The following is a 21547-nucleotide window of genomic DNA, read 5'->3' on the forward strand; positions in this document are numbered from 1 at the left end:
TCTGTTGGTTGTGGATGAATGCAGAGGTGATAACGAATGTGTGTAAGTGGCACCTACTGCTAGAGATGGATAACCAAAGCTCTCCTACACCACACATAGTCCCTGTGGTTCCATGCAGAAAAATAGAGAGGACTGCCCCAGAGAGAGCTACAGTTGGATGATATGGTGGATTGATGCCAGGCTCTTTCTACATAATAGAATATTATAGACCATAAATCGCTTTTAACTTATGGAGGTATTACTTGGGACTCAAGAGGCCTTCACCTTCTGAAGTCTCCCTTGGCCAAAACATCTTTATGTGGTTTGTTTTTGATGGAAGTGTTTACGGTGTGCTCCTTTAATGTGAAAGTGAAAGGCTTGATGCATCAAAAGATCCTGAATATCCAGAATGTCTGCCGTGTGCTGGACATTACACGTAACTAAGTACATTTATTTACTAACATAAATAAGTTCATACATTATAGAAAATCTCAGGCACTTGTAGACTACTTCTTTAAAAATATTTAGTATTTTAAGTCTCAATTCATGTATTGTTCTGTATTGTTATATATAATCCCATGGTGCCATCTTAAAATAGCTTGATTTGTTTGCTAAGTAAAAGATCTGCATAATTCATCTAACACTGGTGGTGGTGGACATCATCATCATACATTAGTAGGATGGAGAGAGCAGGGTTAACTCAAACTCATCTACAGCAGTATTCTCCTACTGTTTTGGCTCGGGATCCTTTATAATGAGGAGGTGTCGACTTGCGACCCCTCTTCGCTGCTTGAATGTGTCATCCAGTTGTGACCAGTTCAACCGAAGAGTGTTTTCCCCTTATATTATACAAATCATTTTCAACGTTTCAGTTGTCTAGAAACAATACTGCGGACTTCCCATGTAATGTGCAATCTCTTACAGTTGCATGCTAACTACATTACATTATGTTGCATAATTGTCACTATATGGACAACACTTTTAAATGGCGCTCACACCAGTGCACTACATAACAAACGGTGAATTACCTAATAACATGGTATTTTTTTCTTTTCTTTTTGCCAATATGCCTTACCCAAATGGCAAAGCTAATAACAGAAGACCTGCAAGGCCAAAATGCATGTACCACGCTGCATTTAAAACCTCAGTTCTTCTAGTTTCTCAAAGTGTGCTCGTTTTGCAGGTAATTATGCACAAACTACACTACATCAGTTCAAACATGGTTCAAAGTTCTTTTGGTCCTGGTCTATAAGAAGTCATATTTTAAAATCAATAACTAAGACATGTTTTATGTCACACTATGTGAAACACCACACATACCTTCTACACGTTGTCAACAGCACTTTACAAAGTTTCAGACCTCTAGGCCTGCAGTCAGTCTGCAGCTCATCCACCCCCACCAGGGGACATGGTATGGCCTGCTATGGGACATCATTATAGAGAGTAGATGTCTTGCATAGAGGCAAAGCTCTCTAATCCGAAGGCCAGATAATTTGAGTGCAAAGAGGATTAGCTCCACCCCAGCAGAGCCATTGGCTAAATTTAGCCCCCATACTCTGTCTACACCAGTCTCTATTTAACTCCTCCTCCAAGCCCCGGCCTTGACTGCCTTTACCCATCCATCCACTGTCACACTGTCCACCAATCACGTGCTCTAGTTCATAATAACACCATCATGGCGTTCAGGTCCAATATGTATGAATTATAAAGTGTAAAATAACATCTTGTTGGGATCATGTAGATGGGAGTTATCCTGAGAGGGGAAGTAGTGTTTTGGCTGTTTCTCCATAATGTCTCTGCCCTTCATCTGCAGAGCTTCGTCCTGTGTTGAACACATTGGGATTACAGTGGATGGCTTCTAGGACGGCCTCAGGAGGAGGAGCCCAGCCACACAATCTCTGCAATGGCAAGCCAGCTGGATTGCAGGGGGGAAGGATTCTGGGAAAAGTGATAAAACCCACTCCTTGTGTCCATTTTCTTACTGGTCTTTCTGGTTTTGAAACCACTGTGTGCTGCTGCTTACTTTATTATTTTTATGACTGTTTCTCTTCTCTGACCCCTGACACCCTTACATGCATTTAAAGCTTATTCTACACAGCCAATAAAATGCAAACCTGTTCTCACTCCCAATTACTTACTATTACTATTTTACAGTGGCTATGTGGGGAGTTTAGAGCCACCCAAGATGATTGTGATTGGTTGAAAGAAATGCCAATAAACCAGAGCAGTTTTTCTCCCATCCCAGAATTCTGGACAAGCGAGACCCTCCGCCGCTCTGCAGCATGTGGATGGTCTGGCAAAGTGAGACTAACGTCTTTATGGAACACACTGTAAGACAACGTAGTTTTAAGAGTGACAACAGTAACGAGTAGTATGAAAGACCAAATATCTGAGAAAGGAGGTTGGTTGGGCTGACAACACAGGACTTTCACCCAGGAGACCAGGGTTTATGTCCTCTTCTTGTCCCACTGTTCACTAAAATGTACATTTTGGAAGTTAAACGTCGACCTGACCAAGTGCGTCTCAATGTGACCCCAAAGGGCTTCAGAGACTCTAAAGGAAAGCCATGCATGTGGAAAGGTGATGAAAATGCACCCAATATAAATGTACTGTGGGTTGTATTGACGTGGGAAATGATTCACTTTCGCTATTTTTCTTGTCTTACAAGAACAATTGATACATGTTGGTGTTGTTTGCTTTCTGTCTTGATTGTAGTTTATAAGCCCAACCATCCTGTACATTTTGTTGTGGCTCATTTTCCCTCTCCTTCTTGTCTACTTGTTCCATGTGCATGGGGTAAACAGTTAAAAATCCCATGTGGTGAAAAAATCGTCTCTGACACAATCATGCGTAATACAATCCAAAGTATGATACGTTTCAGAGTAAGTGATTACCTTTATGACTGGATTATGTTAAATTTATGATTTTCTGTCTCACATTGGGAACATATTGGTTAATACAAAACATGTAACAGAAGCCTGAAAACTTTATAGAAATATTCAGGGAGATGAAATTGGGGATTATGCGTCAGCAACAGTGATCATGCCCTCTCTGTTTATTTCCCCGACTGTGCTTCTTTTGAATTTTCTTTCTGAAGTCACTGTGCCTTCCCTCGTCCTGTTTGCTCCTGATTACAGAGGAGAGATCTGAGGGAGTTAATCTGCTGGGCTTTACTGAATGGACGGGGGAGGGAGGCAGCGTGGGTCGGACCACCCCAAATCCCTCATTTGGTTGGACATGCCAGATCACCTGACCTGGTCTTTGGCGTGCATCCAGGACTGCATGTGTAGTACATGTAGACTTAGACAAAGGCACAGGATGGTAAACTTTGACCTAGACACAAGCATTATGAGGCAAATGGCAAACTGTAGGGACAAAATGAAATCCTAGTTTTACTATATTGAAAACCATAGGTCGGAATATATTATTTTAGTATTCAGGATGATTGGTGTAACAAACACACACACACACACACACACCACAATCACACATACACACACAAACACACACCCACACACACACACACACACCCACGTTTGTGTGACACTGATTTGTGTTGTGGTGTGTTAAGACTCCACAAAGACAGTACATCCCAGCGGATAGGATCAGCGGGACTCACTGACCTGTGGCACCAAAGACACTGACATCTTGTGGACATGACAGGGACTGAGCTTTTTCAGTCTACCACTAATTATTATAAGTATCTTATCATAACATAATGATCATAAATAATGTTCGACTGCAAAAGCTCAGTGAGTTAGATTATTGAGCATTGACAGTAAAAGCTCTCTTGCTTTTTCTCTGTCTCTTCTTGGGATTTCTTTAACTTTATGTTAACAGCCAATTATAATAATATTGTATTATAAATAAATTCTAATACAAGCTTAACGTGCCCATGTTCGGCTCATTGTCAAGTTCATAATTGTATTTTGAAGTTGTACCAGAATAGCTTTACATGGCTTCGTTTTCTAAAAACTCCATATTTTTGTTGTTGCACATTGCTGCAGATCCTGTTTTCACCCTGTGTGTTTAGGTCTCTGTTTTAGTTCCAGAGTGAGACATCTTACTTGTTTTAGCTCCATAGTGAGACATCTCAGTTGTTTTAGCTCCAGAGTGAGACAGCTCACTTGTTTTAGTTCCAGAGTGAGACATCTCACTTGTTTTAGCTCCAGAGTGAGACTTCTCACTTGTTTTAGCTCCAGAGTGAGACATCTTAGCTCCAGCGTGAGACTTCTCACTAGTTTTAGCTCCAGAGTGAGAATTGCTCGTGCGTATTTTCAGCAGTGGATTCATACATTTGTTGCTCTTTTTCTGGAACTAGCATGTGTTAGGTTGCCTCAAAATAATGTTTACATGTTTATTGCAAAAAAAGTATGGCAAATGGTGGTGTTTGAAATGGTTTTTGGACAACATTTGAAGTCTCAGGCAGAGAGGAACAATATACTGTCATTGTTAACACATGGATTGCTTTTTAGTAGGATCATCTGATAGTTAGTTTTGGTGTTATCATGGCATTTAACAATTTAGAAAAACATACACCTTTAAAAGGAGGACAGGTCCAACCGGCTGTGGGATGCTAATGTTTGATGTTATCTGAATGACAGCAGCATGCATGGTGTACTGATGTCTGAGCAATTACACCACACAGTATCAAGGTCATTCTGAGGTATGTGCTGATGCTCTGAGGCATTCTAACAAGCTGAGATGGAAAAATGAGGAGTTGCTGGAAAATCACACATCCAGAGTTAATTTAAAGCTGACAGTTACCGAGAATATGTGTGACATACCCTGAGAGTTGTTTTACCTGTAGGGTTAGCATGTAAAAAGCCTGGTGAAACAAAGGACTGTGAACTATGTTTCCTAGAACAAACAGCTGAGAGGAAGCCTCGGGAGAGGTTTTTGGTCTTTATGCTGTCAGAATGTTCAATAGGCCTCCTGAACATTTCTCACCTTTGCCAAAATAACTTTGATGAACTTTGAAGCAAAACAGTCGTGGCATCTGTTTGTTGAAATGTTGAGATTTTTTTGTGCAAGACAAATATTTACACGCTGAGAGATTCATGACTTTAAATGTGCTGTATTCATATAGCGCTTTTCCAGTCTTAACAACTGCTCAAAGCGCTTTTGCATCTACAGGAGACATTCATCATTCACACACATTCATACACTTTGGCCGGGGCTGCCGCACAAGGTGCCACCTGCTCAGATATACATTCATACACACTCACACTCCGATGCGCAGCACCGGGGGCAACTCGGGGTTCAGTGTCTTGCCCAAGGACACTTCGACAATGACTGCAGGGGCAGGGATCGAACCACCAACCTTCCAATTGGCCGGCAACCGCTCTACCACTGAGCCACAGCCGCCGCACTTTAGCCTCCATACCATCTCAAATAGATGGTTTCAGTTCATTTAAAGCTGGGATAGGCACGTTCAGTATATTGTGATTAAAGTGGCTTGAGAGAACTGGACTTCAGCACCTCCTCTTGGCTCTTTTTCGTGATTTAAAATGCCTGTGATGGGAGACTTTGGCCAATCACAGGCCATTACAGACAGGAAGCGTGTTCCTACTGGCAGTTTTGCCAATACAGATGCTTGTGCATAAATCACGGCAGTTTAAAATAGCCAAAGGCTTAGGGCTGCAGCTAATACAAGGCTAAACTAATAGATAAGAGCGTTTCTTGTCATCCATCTGTATACAGTGCATATCGGAACAAAAGTGTGTAAAGAAAACATAAAATGTCCTTGCTGATTTCATATAGAATTTAGTGGTCTATAATACTGTACCTGAAGTCTCTTTTATATAGACCTTAGTGGTCCCCTAATACTGTACCTGAAGTCTCTTTTATATAGACCTTAGTGGGTCCCCTAATACTGTATCTGAATTCTCTTTATATAGACCTTAGTGGTCCCTAATACTGTATCTGAAGTCTCTTTTATATAGACCATAGTGGTCCCTAATACTGTATCTGAAGTCTCTTTTATATAGACCTTAGTGGTCCCTAATACTGTATCTGAAGTCTCTTTATATAGACCTTAGTGGTCCCCTAATACTGTATCTGAAGTCTCTTTTATAGACCTTAGTGGTCCCTAATACTGTATCTGAAGTCTCTTTTTATAGACCTTAGTGGTCCCCTAATACTGTATCTGAAGTCTCTTTTATATAGACCTTAGTGGTCCCTAATACTGTATCTGAAGTCTCTTTTATATAGACCTTAGTGGTCCCTAATACTGTATCTGAAGTCTCTTTTATATAGACCTTAGTGGTCCCTAATACTGTATCTGAAGTGTCTTTTTTATAGACCTTAGTGGTCCCCTAATACTGTATCTGAAGTCTCTTTTATATAGACCATGGTGGGCCCCTAATACTGTGTTACCTAATACTGTACTGCCTGTCCCCTGAACACACTGTAAAAAATGGGTTCCCTGTAGACAGCCCAGGGTCTACAAACTGGGCCCACCTGCACCACGAAGCATACACAAACAGTGTTTCAGTGTTCCAGCCAGTAACGGACAAGAAGGATTTGGGGGTGGGGGGCTTAGCACTGAAGGGAGAGGGAGGGGACGGGGTGAGGAGGCAGGAGGGACAAGCTAGTCTTGTTTTGTTTGAAAATACTTTGAACATCCCTTTGAGCACCTTTAACTCGAGACAGCAGCGTTCTCTCTGGTGCAGACTGGCCAGAATGTTGTTCCAACTTAGCTTTAATGACAAATGTTTCATAGTTTGAGGATTGAAGGTCAAACTGTTCCAAGCCTTTCCAGCATGCTGCCATTTTGGACTTTTTGAAAGTTTTGCAGTGGAGCTTTAACTGAAGAAAAATTACAAAAATGCTCAAGGCCCAGACTGAGTTAGAGGAAATGCGAACAGCGCTGCCGAGTGTGAGAAGCTTTCCACTGAATTGTGAGACGGGGTGTGCAGCACTCTGACGGCACTTCAGCCAAATGATATGCCTCTCGCTCCCGCTTGGTTTCCCTCCTCCTGCAACTTGTGTTTTTGTCTCCCTATCCAAGTGTTTACTCTGGCACGGGGTTTTCAGCACTATGTCTTCTATCCTATTCCATCTAAGTCCTCCATCTTACAAAACCCTCTTTTTGCTGCTGCACAAAGGCAGCTATGTACTTCTTTGTGTCATGCTTGTTTCTCCGCCTCGCTGATGTTCTGGCAGTTCCAGACTGCCCTGCTTCAACATTCCCCCCACGTCCTTCCACTCCTCTTCCAGACTGCAATAATGTGTCTAAGTGCAGCTCAGCATAGTGGTGAATGGGGACTCTTTCAATACCACCTGCCATTTACCTAACCCTCGGCTGGTTACAGGTGCAGGAGAGACACAAAGCTTTGAGCTCAGAGGCTTGTGATGGGTGGAAGGCCTGGTGTCCTGCTAGGCCTCCAAAACACCCTTTCTGTGGTTCAGTTTCACACACAGTGATGGAAACCGTACACCTGGTGTGTTTCTAACTACGTGTGCACGTGTTTAATGGTTAATGATTAATGATAGAGGACGTGCAGAAAGTTGAACTTTAAGTAATGAAGTTTGCTGTACAACATGTCTTTGTAGCTTAAGCTGCTACACCATGTAATATCTAGTCAAAATCACAATATCACTTTAAAATCCGGTTTAGCATTTAATATTTGTACAATTTCTAACTTCCAATGATTTAGTCAACAAATGGCATAACAGCTTGTATTCTATTAAAATCGTCCGCATTACTAAACACTGTTCCTCAAAAAAAGAGCTAATATTAATGGTCTATGAGTCTCTGCAGTATGTTCTGTCTGCTCCAGCTGAGCACACCATGGCAGGATACATGGTGTTTATTTCTCTTTCTGGCAACAGACATGTATTTGGAAAAGCTGACAGACAATAGCGTGATTCATCAGTAATGCTTTTGTCCGAGACAGTTGTGATCCATAAGAGCAGAAAAGCAATGCTGAGAGTGGAGCGAGAGAGACTCGAACCTAGATTCTGAGTTGGGAACTAAGACTCAGAAATATGTGTCTTGACTCTGATTGGTCAGTCTGCTCTTACAGCCATCAATGTGGACTCAAAGTTTGCTCATAATGATTAAAATACAGTATTTTAAATATGTTGCATGAATGTGCAGTTATCAAGACTTATCATTAAAGAAAACCCTCTTTTCCTTCCACAGAGGCCATTCTGACATCATTACCAGTGATGTTATAAGGAGGTGTGGGCTCACATGCTAGCAAGGCTCAGCTGAATGTGTTTTCCTTTTTTATAGTCACATAAAATCTCATTTAAATTCATGTCACTCAGAAGATGCTAGTCAGGTGAGACTGTGCTCTGGAAAATAAGGATTTTAAACACATCTTTGTCTTCTTGTGCCATCCAATGTAAAAATGTGATATGATTTACAAGCTTGAATGTCAGCCCTGCACTGCTTTACACTCATGTATGCAATTCATTTTTAAATACTATTTAACTGTATTTTACCAGTAGTGAGTTAAGAATCTCTTTTACTAATTAGTAATTCATAGAAACCCGGTGATGAGTAAGGTCATTCTAAACACTGCATCCCTTATGTGCAGGTGTGTGGGTTTAGTCTTTAGGTTTATGTATTTCTGTGGAAGGTTGACACACGTTTCACACTAATGGGCTGCTGGGAATAGGAAATTAAAGGCTAAACAGTGTTCATCAGTGGTAGAAGAATTTCTGAACATAAGGAAACTATTGTATTTACTACACGTTTTGTTGTTCTGTGCTTGAGTCTGCTTTTCCACGTTTTATGACTCTGTATTATAAACACAAAGGATTGTACATTGTAACCTCTTTTATGCAAGGAAAACATCCAGCATTTTTATTTTCTATCTATTAAGATGATTTGTCTGTAAGCCGGTGAGTCTGAGTGGTCTAAGCAGCCAGCAGCTTTAAAACAGTGGAACAGTTTACTTTCCTATACATTCTTCATAATAAAAGTCCACCGTTATTTTGTTATTTTTTATTATGAAGCAGCAAAATCAGGAAATGTTGGGTCATCATTGTCTGCAGTAACTCAGCAAGACTCCTATAAGCTAACATGATGCATGACATTAGAGTAACAACTGAATACACTTGAAACTAGCCTGTTTGCATTAGAAATGATTATGTATGTGTGCATATAGAGGGAGAAAGTTAGATCTGATCACATGTGGTCACTCAAGGCACATGTCTACTGCCAGGTGTAAGCACACATACTTAATGCTGCCAACTTGTGATCGGATTTTAGAACCAGGTGAAAATGGGGCTGACGTGTCCCTGCTTTCAGAGATCACTGCAGACGGCCTGCTGAACCAGCAGAGGGCAGCTCAAACCACAATACTTATTTTTCTCCTGTCCTAAAAGGTATTATAATGATGAGACAGCAATGAAACCTCCATATAATATTTACAATACTATATTACTGTAGAGCATTCCAAACACCTAATGTTTGGGCCAGTGGACAATCCAAACATTGAAACATGGACCACTACTTGATACATTACTAACCTGAAAAAGAAAGAAAGAAAGAAAGACAGAAGTGACATTATACTGTATGGGACTGTCAATCACTAGCATTTCATATGACCGTACTGAATTTAGTGACTTTATAAGTTTATGCATTCCATTCCTCATAGTTTGACTATAGCCACTACAGGATGGGATCTAGTTGCACTTTCAGAATAGTAGATGGCAGTTACAATGGTGGAGAAAGTCCACATAGTCTATAAAGAAGTGAGTCACAAAGCTGATTATATAGAAATAAAACTACAACTAAAAGTGAACATACTGTGCAACAACACTAAAGTCATACTTCTTTCTTCCTTATGTCTATTATTACTGAAAACATGTAAGATCTCTGTCATCTGCAGCAGTTGGAACCACTTCTTATGTAGTTTGAACCTTACCTTCAAGATAAAAGCAAGGCTTTGATGACAACACGCACACGCACACGCACACACACACACACACACACGCACACGCACACGCACACGCACACACACACACACGCGCGCGTATTAATTAACCCAACATCCGGCACCAATCAGCTTCATGCGGTAAGTAAAACTCGTTTCAAGTCACTTATTTTATTGTGAAAAACCCACACAGGATGCTAATAGAAATTGTACCAGCTTCATTCAGCCACAGAGGCAGCGACCACGAGACTTGACTAGACCAGTCCCAGCCATCATACTTCACCTAAAGTAGTCTCGGAGGTCAGCTGAACTAATGGGTCTAGTCTGAAAGTGACCTCCTAAAGAAAGCTCGTGAAGAAAGCCGAGGCACGTTCATAGGCCGTCTAGGGGCACGGAGGGTTGGAAGAGCCTCGTGCACACTCCTCCCACTGAGTTGTCCCGGGAAACGCTAACAACTGAAGAAAGTGCACGGGGAGGTTTGGTGGGAGCGCATCCATTTCACTGTTAAAGGACTTCTGCGAGGCCATCATCCGTCGGAGGAGGAGGAGGATGAGGAGGAGGAGGATGAGGAGTATGCTTCTTCTTCTTCTTCTGGTTCCCGCTGCCCGAGGTTGACCGGAGCCCGGTAGGAACTCTCTCTGGCCGTACTTGAGGGACGGGGACTTGTTGCTCGGTAGCCATGACATCCTCATTTCGAGGCTGTAGCTAATCCTTCTCTAGACTCCGTTGTCTCCTTCAGATGTCACGAGCTAAAGTAGTCTTCTATGGAGCCTGCGTAGTACTCAAATGACAGAAGTTTAAGTAAAGTATGCTAAGTAGGCTATGAATACTTAATAATTAAAGACGGTAGCGCCACTAAATAAGATAATTTAAGATAAACTCTGGAAGAAATTACACTTGGTGATTGCTGCTTTAACTCTCCTTATTGTAATACTTACTCTGTCAAAATAAGAGATTGGAGACACACTTCCAATTTCTATGGAGCTATTTCTTCATCAAGGAAGTTCAATTGCACAAGCTTGATTTTAGATGCTAGTGGGAGAATCTGCACACATGCCTATTAATTAATTTACGCTTGCTCAAAGGCCCAGGCACATAAACATGTTGGAACACACCCATAGCTTTGCTCAGAAGTCCCATCATGGAACACACCATCATGGTGCGCACTGCTCCAGTGACAATGTGCAGAATGGCCAATTTAAACTAAAAGCTTCCTTAAAGTTGGAAATGTCAGTACAAATCCAACATGTTACATCTTTTCAGTGTCTTTAAAAATTATCTTGTGCCTCTAAATTTACAATTATCTGACAAGTGATTGTATGCTTTATTCTGTCATTATACCTGCACAAACCCCCATAATATAATGATCACACACACGTTTTATTTTATTCGATCCGCAGTTGTAACCCGAGAAAAGTAGCAGCATGTGAAGGCGAACGGACTTGAGGATCTAGAAGCTGTTTAATTACCTCTTTATAGTCAATGGTTTTGTCTCCTCAAACATGTTGAGCATCTGTTCCTCTGGCTGTCGTTGCAGAGCCTTCTTCCAGTTAGTGTTGACTCAGTATATCTGACTGTGTAGTCTAGCAGGCAGCCCACTCATCTGACTTTGGTGTGTCTCCATGTGGATTCTTTTCACTGTGGGATCGGCCTGTCAATCTGAGTCTCAGGCTTTTGAACGTAGGCCAAATATTCACTATCCTCCTATGGTATTCTGCAGAGGAGGTGCTAGTGTAAGTAAAGAAGTAAGGAAATACACCTGATGATACACCACATGATACAAGCCTTACGTGATTGCACACGCCCCCACCCCTCCATGCAGGAGCCAAAGAGTAGCCAAAGAGGTCACGGAGGATTAAAAAAACACGTGGGACTCTTTAGAAGAGGTCATTATCTAAAGTCACCAGACGATACAATCTTCATACTTCATACTGAGATATACAGAGAGAGTGATGATGATGGCAATTATCAAGTGCATTTTCAAAGTGTAGATTTCTCAGCGTTTAAATGAATAAAAGTCTGTGCTTAGCTTATGAGGTTTTTACAATGTTCAGTATTTAAATGGACATGTTTAGTTGCGAAATCCTAAATATACAATAAGGGTAAATGCTGCTAGCTTTTAAAGTAACCCATAAAGTGTTAAATGACTTGAATATTAGGGTCATAATGTTTTCACAGTTGGTGTCATGTTTTAATCAGTGGAAATGTTTGTCTATAATGACAGTCTCTGAAGTAAAAAAGTGAGTATTGTATTCTAAAATGAGATAATTACACATTCTACTGACTATAAGCATCAGGAAGCAGCAGCAGACAAGGCAGCAGTGGAGGTCTGAGTTTGCCGAACATCAATTGCATTTCTCTTCACAAGGCTGTCGGGAGAGGACTACACAATGGCTCCACCAGTCCTCTCTCTTCTAGCAAACTTTGGGCTCAGTTGTGAGTCCGTCCCAGTCAGAAATACGTATTTAGCTCCAGTACATGAGACAAATAAAGAGGAGTTGGCCTCCATTGGGAGTGCTGTACATTACCATGAGGATTCTGCTGGCTCCAAGCTGAACCTAGCCAATTTATCATCTTCACAAACCCCCTAATTTAACGATGAAGGAGGATATGCACTGTGTCAGCCTTGTAATTACACTGTTTTTACTATAGAATGGAAGCATTAGAGTGAGTCTTACAGGAACTAGTTCATGATGCGGGGTGGGTTTTGTATGCCTGGGAGGGCGACTGCTGAATTACCTGCTGCTGATATTCACAAGAAAGGCCTTGACTCAGTTTTTGTTAAGACTGTAATCGCTGGAATCCTCTGGACATGCCAGACAGCAGCCGCACTCACTGTTCCAAAAACAGCAGCCATCGCTGCAGCTTGTACACACGTTGTGCCCCGGAACGGTGTCTGTCTTTCCCCCTGGGACTTATCAGGCAGACTTTGTTGTTAATTGTTACTGTCCTTGTGGAGCTACCACATCTTTCCACAAAAAATGCAGATGAGAACAGCCGGAAGAAAACAGTGGGCTTACAAATGTCTCCTCTGAAAATGTGCAGCAGGTCACTAGGATAGGGGTCTGAAACGATACCAATACCGAAACAACACCATAAAAGATCTTTACTATGTAAACTTGTTTAAATGTTGATATGAATCAAATTTCTGATTAATGAATTATTTAAGAAATAAGACATATCTGACCAGACATTTGATGTTTTTATTTTTGATACTCTACACATTTTGGTTGATACCAAAGAACTATTGAAGTTTGTTGCTTGTTACACTGTGCATTCACCATGGCACATTATTTATACATGGTGGTCTGATAATTAAAACTATCCTCAGAAATGGTCAGACTTGTTCATTGCAATATCAACAAAGTGTAAATGCTAGATGTCTCCACATGGATAGAAATGAACCGTTGTGTGGCAGCTCACCAGGCAGCAAACAGAAGAAATACAACGATGCAAACAGATACTTGCAAAATCTGGATTTTCAGGATGGATGGAGTACAAACCAGCTGGGGTATTTGTTGTTTTACATATGAATGGAATCCAGCCACGCGCAATATGGCTGCAGGGCACATCCCAAAAATAAAGAAGGCTGCAGTGTGAGACTGAAGGCTGATGTTTCTTGTTAGAAGACACTTTTCGACTCCTCTATGCTACTGATGAGCCATGTTCTGTCTGGTGCACAGCACATTATTAACATGATCTTTTTAGTGGCATTTTATGCCTTTATTGGGTAGTGAAGTGGAGAGATTGGAACCAGGGACTTTGTGGTTTATAGTCGGCATCTAATCCCCATACAGTACATTTTTTAACTGTGAAAAAACTAGCTAGGTAGTAACAGGTACTCCACAGACTCATGAGGCACTTGTACTTAAGTATTTCCATTTTATCCTACTTTATATTACAACTTAACTAGATGTCTGAAGTGTATTGTGTACGTTTTCATTCCACTGTTTTTATTTACTGTATTTCTGCTGTGGTTACTTAGTTACTTTGCAAATTAGGTTGTACAAACTAAATATATAATCACTTTATAAAATATGACTCATTTTGATTAAAATACTCAGTATAAAAAAGCCATTCAAATGAGCTCCACTACGACCAGCTGCAACATAAAAATACAGCTTACATACTGATGCACTGACTGTCGTTTAGTCCGACCAACAGTCAAGATTCCCAAAATATTGAATTTATCATTCTGTAAGACCAAGAAGAGCAAGATTGTTAAGCACTTGTTACGTTTTAGAGCTTGGAATGTTAAAAAATTACTTATTTTATTGACATAATGAATTGTTTATGACATATGTTGCAGAAGTAATTTGATAATAACATAAATCACTGAAAAAAATGCCCAACTGTTGTACATTTGGCTGCAAAAGATTTCACAAGTTCCCCCGTGGAGCAAAAAGATAAAGGCTGAATCCCATTTCTCCATCTTACCCTTACCCCTACCCCTTACCCCTACCCTACCACCCTACCTACCTCCCTTAACCCTACCCCTTACCCCTTACCCCTTACCCCTAACCGCTTACCCCTTACCCCTACCCTTACCCCTTACCCTTACCCCTAACCGCTTACCCCTTACCCCTACCCCTTACCCCTTACCCCTAGCCCTAGGCCCTTGAAACCAAGGGGGAAGGGCTAGGGGTGAAACCCCCCCCCCCCTATGAAACGGGACACCACTTGGTGACATCTCCATACAGTATTGATCACAAACTTCCACGTCTCTGTCAATTGAGTGGGTTTTGACAACAGTTTCATATGCATTTATATTTTATGTATTTTATAGTTATTTTATGTTCACTTTGGTGGTGCAGAGGCAGATGTTCTCATCTGTGTAGTACTTAGGTCTGTTTGCAATACATATGTGTATACACACACATAATTGTGTATTCTGTTCAGTTCCCATTTGATTCTGTTCAAAACATTTTAACAAAATCTCTTATTGCCAATAATTAATACAGCAAACCATACATAAGTATGTACAAAACATATCACTTAAACCCTACTTACATTCACAACATAAAGGCTTCAAATGTGTAAAACTAAAAAACACACAAGAGCACAAAAAAACCAAATTAACTACAGCTGTTCTGATATTCCAGACCAGTCTGATGCTAAAATGAAAAAAGTTTCAGTTAAGAACATGGCTGCAAGTATATCATCCCAGGACTGTATAGACCACAAACAAGACTGTCATAATTTTTAAATCAATTATTTAAGCCGAAAGTACTTCCATTTGTGGGTCCCTCTGGTCGATGCGGCAGCCATTGTTGCCTGCTGCTCCATGGATATCCTACCCCTCGGTTTCAAGTAAGTTTGCGTCCTCCCTGGATTTTTTTCATTCACTGTCTATAGTTCCAAGGGCCATACACCCCTTACCCCTGGATCAAAAAGAGTATTGGGACAGCAGTAGGTCTCACGTGAATGCGCAAAACCTAGGGGAAGGGGTAGGGGTAAGGGGTAAGATGGAGAAATGAGATCAACCCAAAGTATGGGAGCTGAGGGTGAAAAGAGCTAACTGGAGGCCAAGGGACTACTCATTGTGTGAACGTAAATGTCAATTCCTCTCTTCAACTTATGATAACAACTTACATTGGACAAATATAGTAATATCATTGTTAATGTGTACCATGCTGTCAAGAAGGTTCTAAAACTATTTCAGAAATGAATGACATTTGAAGTTAGCCAAGCCTTATGCTAGCGTTAGCTTTTTTGCTAGCACTTCATGTATCTAAATGCTTAGTCATGACTTGAATTTAAGCTAGTCTGACTTCAATTGCCATCTGTAACTCAGATGTAATATACTGTGACCATGCAGGTATGTAATATATGTTGATTTAGATTACCAAATATTATTAATACATCAATTTCCCTCGGTTACCACTAAGTTATTATTGCTAGCGTGATCACGTTATGGTCCTGTCTTACCACGATTTACACCTAACCAAAACACACTTTTGACCTGTATGCTGTCAGCCGCATTATTATTGTCTTATCGTGTATTTTGTTAAAAGACTGTGAGGAATTTTGTTAATAGTTCAGTTGCTAATCACAAATAAGCTCTTCTGTATTTGGCCTGACTTGCCCCCTGATGTGGTCACTCACCATAATGGGCATTTTTTAGGGGCCCGTTTACGATATAGAAGGTTACATACACTGGAATATTTCCGTAAGGGCCTTTTACATATTGACAAACGTTGATAATAACATGTATATGCCTGTTTATGGTGAAAATAATTTATTTCAAGATAGCATATTTGCCCCATAGGGTTATACTGTAGAGTCATCTGACAATGATGATTTGAATTTGAACTCTGTACACGGCCCGACCTGTGGCCTGCAGGCTCCGCCTCTCTCCTCTGACATCAGGGCTTTGATCTGCCTACAGTCTGTGTGAGCACAAAGCCATGTTTAGCTCAGTGTAAGCAGTGTGGTGAGAGCAAGCATGCTGCTACTCAGGGTACCTGCCTACCTAGTATAAACTCACCTGCTCTTCCTGATGGAACTAAAATGATATTAATGTGCATCTGAAGGAGTCTGCTCGCAGCCGTCGTCATCCAATAGACTGGGGGTAAGGTTTCCGTTGATGCTTACATGCCGCTTTTAAAGTTCCTCTGTAGTTTCAGGTGACAGAAAAAAACAGGCATATCTTAGATTGTAGGTGGTGATGTCCACAAAATAAGAGTATCATATGTAGAAAGTTGATTTTCTTCCTTGTTTTTGTTTTGCTAATCTTCCCCAGGGCAAAGTTTGACTGGGATGCACCTATACAGTGCCGAGCAGCGTCCGCCTCCTGATAACGCTAAATGGTTTAGATAACAACCTGTGTGACCTAAGAGTCTGCTGGGAAATGAAGTTAGAATTGGCCTTGTTAAAGCTATGGATTCATGCTTACTTCTCTATATAAAACTAGTGGTTAGGTTATTATAAAATACCTGATATATTTCTGAAAGGGCGGGATATGGAGGCTCCACTCATTTCAATTTCTAATAATTGCAAGAACAAAATTTGATTTTCATTCAGTTTATTATACAAACGTTCCTCCATATATACAAAGAGAATATCCTTCTCCTTATAATCAAGGCTTTCTCATTGAGACACCAGTGCTAAAATATTGAGTCTCTTCCACTTTGGTCACAGTTTTTTAAGGAAGTTCTCTGATTTCTTCTCTAAGTTAACTGAATCTTTGGTCACATGATGTATGTTGTGCATTCCCAAGTTGTGATTGGTCGCACGTAATGGACATGCTTGGTATAAGACATCTGAACTGAATGTAGAAATTTAGATGTTGTCAAATTTATTGAAAATGTAAAATCACAATCTGATAATACATTGGGATGAAATTCATGATTCTAACTTTAAAAAAGAATAATTAATTAAATAAGTTTTGCTCCTCCATAAAATTTGGGACTTGCAAGAAAAAGATGAAAAGGTCAAAATCGAAGAAGCAGAGGCTGACATATCCTGGCTTTTAGTCCCTTATGATTAGCAAACCTTCATGTGTAATTGGTGAAGTTCCCCTTTAAAACAAATGGAGCATGAGTCAGTAGTGCTTAAGAGATGATCTTCTATTTAATATTATTATAGCCAGCAGTAAGTTTTAGAGATGGACTACTTCAGCTCAAGTTTAAGAATTGATTTCAGAAGTCCATCCTGTTATTCATTTCCTGTTTGAGAAATAGTACGTTGTGGCCGAGATGCCTGTTACGTAAACAGGGACTCAGTAGGGGAAGTGAGCAACTCATGGACATCACTGGCAATCCAGTTCCCACAACCATTGCAGTGGTTTTAGTTTCACACTTCTTTAGCCATTTCTGAAAATGTTTAAAGAAACAGAGATTGGGTTGAGATGTGTCATCTGGTTAAAGTGTAACATGTTGGAAAGACCCTAGAGAGGTCCCCATTGTATCACGGGGTAAACACACACAAAAATGTGCATGTTTGTGGGCAATTTGGGGTTTCTGATTGACCAAACTTGGATGACTCAGCTGAGCTGAGAATTGAAGCCGGAAGTGTTTTGCGTTGAGGTGATAGTACTAACCACGGACCATTTTGAGGTCTTTTAAAGCTTTGGAGATGTGCATACTTTTATCGCATGGTTTGGTAATTAAAACCATGTAACCTAACGATACCCAGCATCCATTACTGCAGTGGGGGTAATGTTAATCTGATCAGGCCCGTTGTGACCTGAGGTTTGCCTGGCTCAGGATTCTCCAAACTAAACCTCTTAACTCTCAAATGGGACAGCCACTTTCTCCCTGTCTTTCTGTTTTCTTCGCTCCTCAGCCCCTATTTTCTCTTCTTTTTAACATCAGTTTCTTTCACACACCACAGTTGAATGAGTAAGTGCAGTAAGTTGCCGGTGAGAGAGATTTTGTACCAGTGTCTGCTTCTGTAAATAATTAGAAATCCACGTTGCTCACCGAGCTATCACCCATCAGGATCCCATGAGAAATGGTATTGGTAATGGTCATGGTATTAAATGCAGCTGAATTCAAGTAACTGCTGAAATTGCCCTGTTGTTTTTGACATCTGTTGAACAATCTGTTGAGATAGCATATTATTGGGCCATAGGCTCATACAATTTTTTCAGTGAAAGCGTTTTATCAGAAAGTCATGACTATTTCTCTAAATACTAGCCCGAGCCTGTTCTTTCTAAAGGGGTCACTGAGCCCGAAACATAGCAGCAACACTCTTATTTAAAAGGCAAAAGTTGGGCCTTTTTGTTTGCTTTCTTGCCGAAAGTTAAACAAGAAGATTAATACTATCCATGCGTCTGTACATTATGAAGCTACCACCATTATCCAGCTAGCTTAGCTTAGCGTAAAGACTAGAAAGGGGGAAACAGCTAGCCTGGCTCACTATTTAATACATTATATCTTCTTTATTCAAGTCTATACAAAATGCAAAGTGTGAAAAATGTTTTCCCCTTTTATAGTAGGTTATATGAAGGCCTACTGTTTTGTCCGAGACTGTTTATTTCCTAGAGTTTCTGGTTGCCTGGCAACTGGCCCTGGCTAAGAAATAGTTTGGCACAAACCCCCTGTACATTTCTTTTTTTACATATGGTTAATGTCACAGATTTAACAAAGAAGATATTACAAAGTGAGAACCTTTTAAAAAAAGAAAAGAAAAAAAAAAGCCAGGCTTGCCACCCCCCCCCCCCCATGTTGGCAGTCTTTGTGCAAAATTAGCTCGCTATAAGCTTTGCATTTTACGTACATACGTGACAGAGATCCCAGTCTAACTCTCGTCAAAAAGCAAATAGGCAGATTTCCCCAAATGTTAAAATATACCTTTTTATAAATATTGACAGAGCAACTTGTGGCGTTAAGGTGTGGAAACACAGAGAAAAGGTGCCATTAAACCTAGGTAGGAGCGCTGATCAAGGCCCAGGCCAGCCCCCAGTGTGCCTCACATAAGATAATGCTATCTGGGCCCACAGGTATTTAGTTTCAGTGGAGAGGGTAATAACTGTCACCAAACACTGAGGAGACCTTTCATCCCCCGGCCGTGTGTATTCAGCCAGCGTTTGTGTGCAGTCTCTGCACAGAGGCAGCTTTTGTGTGGTAGGTGGAGGTCACATCACCACGATGGCCTCGTATCTGTCCATAGAGACAATAGCTAGATTTGATTAAATCAAACAGCCGTGACTATCTAAATAGTAGTCAACATTGGGTGTCCAAGTTACTGTGGTGTCGTTGTTAAGGAGGTGACGTAGCTCTGACTAAATTAGCCCTTCCCCAGAAAAACGGGGCTGATAGTGAACCGTAAAAGGAATCCCACACAGCAGGCGCAATTTGCTCTCTCTAGGGTTTTGTGCTATAGGGGGGTGCAGTCGGAGTTGTAGTGGTAGGCCAGTAACTAGTGGTTAACCAGGGGAGAAAGCATGAGAGGTTAAACGAACGTCAAACCCAACTGAGCCACACAGAGCCGTAATCCTCCCTCGGTGTGCCTCATTTAAAGGCTTTGATAGCCAATGTGCTAATGTAGGAAACTAGCTACTGACAAAAATGCTCTTGTTTGGAATGACACTTATATTTGGACAGAAAGGCAAACCAGCCTCTCTGTCCAAAAAAGTGGGTTTCATTCAGTTTTACATCCATCCCCAGGTCCAGCACTTCCAAATCCAATCTGACATAAGAATAATCACTAGGCCTGCGGAGGTGAGGTACCAGCTCCGTCCAGCCCCTCTCTGAGACTTAAGTCCTGTCTCTGTTGTCATCATTGAGCCCTGGTGTTGGATGACACCTCAGGTCTATATTGGGCTTCTCCCCCTCTTTACAGGTGTTTCCAGGTCCTTGACTGTGGCTCTCTATACACAGCCCAATTAAAAAAAAACGTAATGAAAAAGCAGCCTTAGGTAACTGTTGTCCACATAACATGACTCTGTAGTGACATTCTTCAAGTTAATTAATGGCCAATGGGAGGTTTTTGAACCAGGAAGACTGCAGTATATAGCTTCCAGGTAATAAAACACTGATGTGAAGTTGTAGATTGGCAGGTATGTACGTTGAGTTTAAACAAAGTGAACTGTTTGGATTTCAAGTAGTGCTCTGCACTCTGCACACAGTACTGTACTGCACAGCTTCCACTTTCTGCACTTTTGGCACTATTTATTCAGGAAAGGTTTGATGACCCCTGCGCCTTTTTTTCAGCTGTAGGTGTTAAAATTTAAACCTAGCATTGATCAGTACACTCACATTATATGCATAGCTCAACGGCAATTGTTGAGGTAAAGGGTTATTTCTTTTTTTCTTTCTACCTTATCAAGAAATGGGTGGTTTTCACTTCTCTAAGCTCCAGGCTGCTGACTTTGATTCCCAGGACTGACATGATAGCTGGGTTGGTTGAAAATGCATTTTAACAAAATGTCATGTCGATTTCCAGCTAAATGAAGCAAGTACAATGAGACCCAGTGTTAAATATTCAACAACTTCACTTCCCAATATTGATGCCGTTTTGTTGGTGTAGATAAGTAGGCGGCCAATGTACGTGTGATACTGACCCTGTAGATGATAAAAAGTGCAATGCTATGCTGCAAATGGGCACGTAGATCATGGTTGTAGGGCACAGTTAGGATAGCACCTTTGGATTATGTAACCTGCTTTTATTTCCTGAAGTGGTTTGGTTTTGAAATATTTAATGGGCTCCTAGTAACTAAAGAAACCTGACTTGCACTTAGCACATGGATTTGTTTTAGTAGTTTAAAGAGATGTGGCCTTTGGGCAGGAATATGTGCCTGCAGGAAGTCTGTGAGAGACTGGTGCTGGCAGAAAAGATTCTGTTGATGCCATCACGGGTCTTCAGTCATCTCTGATCTGTACCCACCGTTTACTGTTCTTACCATCAACCCATTGTTTGCCGGCGTGTCATACTGTGATCCCATCGATATTCTTTGATCTGGCAGATTTCGAAAAACTTTACCTTTTGGAAGGATGGTGTCAAAGAGGGATACTTAGTAGAGGTTCAAACACGCATTATGAAAAAAACCAACCTGAATGTTTACATAAATTTGGTTTAGTTTTGTTCCAAGCATGAGTGCATCAATGGGTTTGTTTGTATTAAACCTTGGCTCTCTTGAACAATGGAAACCTTAATGTACAGTATTTACAATTATGAAAACTAAAAATCACCATCTGGTTCCCCAGGGACTTTTGTACCCATATTAGTGC

General features: G+C 40.9%; 1 protein-coding gene across 1 annotated transcript in view; it reads left to right on the forward strand.

The window, feature by feature from the left end:
• The first annotated feature begins 10152 nt into the window (after positions 1–10152).
• Positions 10153–21547, forward strand: part of akap13 (A-kinase anchoring protein 13) — a 103902-nt gene continuing 92507 nt past the window's right edge. Inside the window, 1 exon segment of the mRNA XM_032523208.1 lies at positions 10153–10497. The gene's annotated coding sequence lies outside the window, so the exon portion shown is untranslated.

The sequence above is a fragment of the Etheostoma spectabile genome, chromosome 1 (genome assembly GCF_008692095.1).
Source record: "Etheostoma spectabile isolate EspeVRDwgs_2016 chromosome 1, UIUC_Espe_1.0, whole genome shotgun sequence".
Classification (NCBI taxonomy): Eukaryota; Metazoa; Chordata; class Actinopteri; order Perciformes; family Percidae; genus Etheostoma; species Etheostoma spectabile.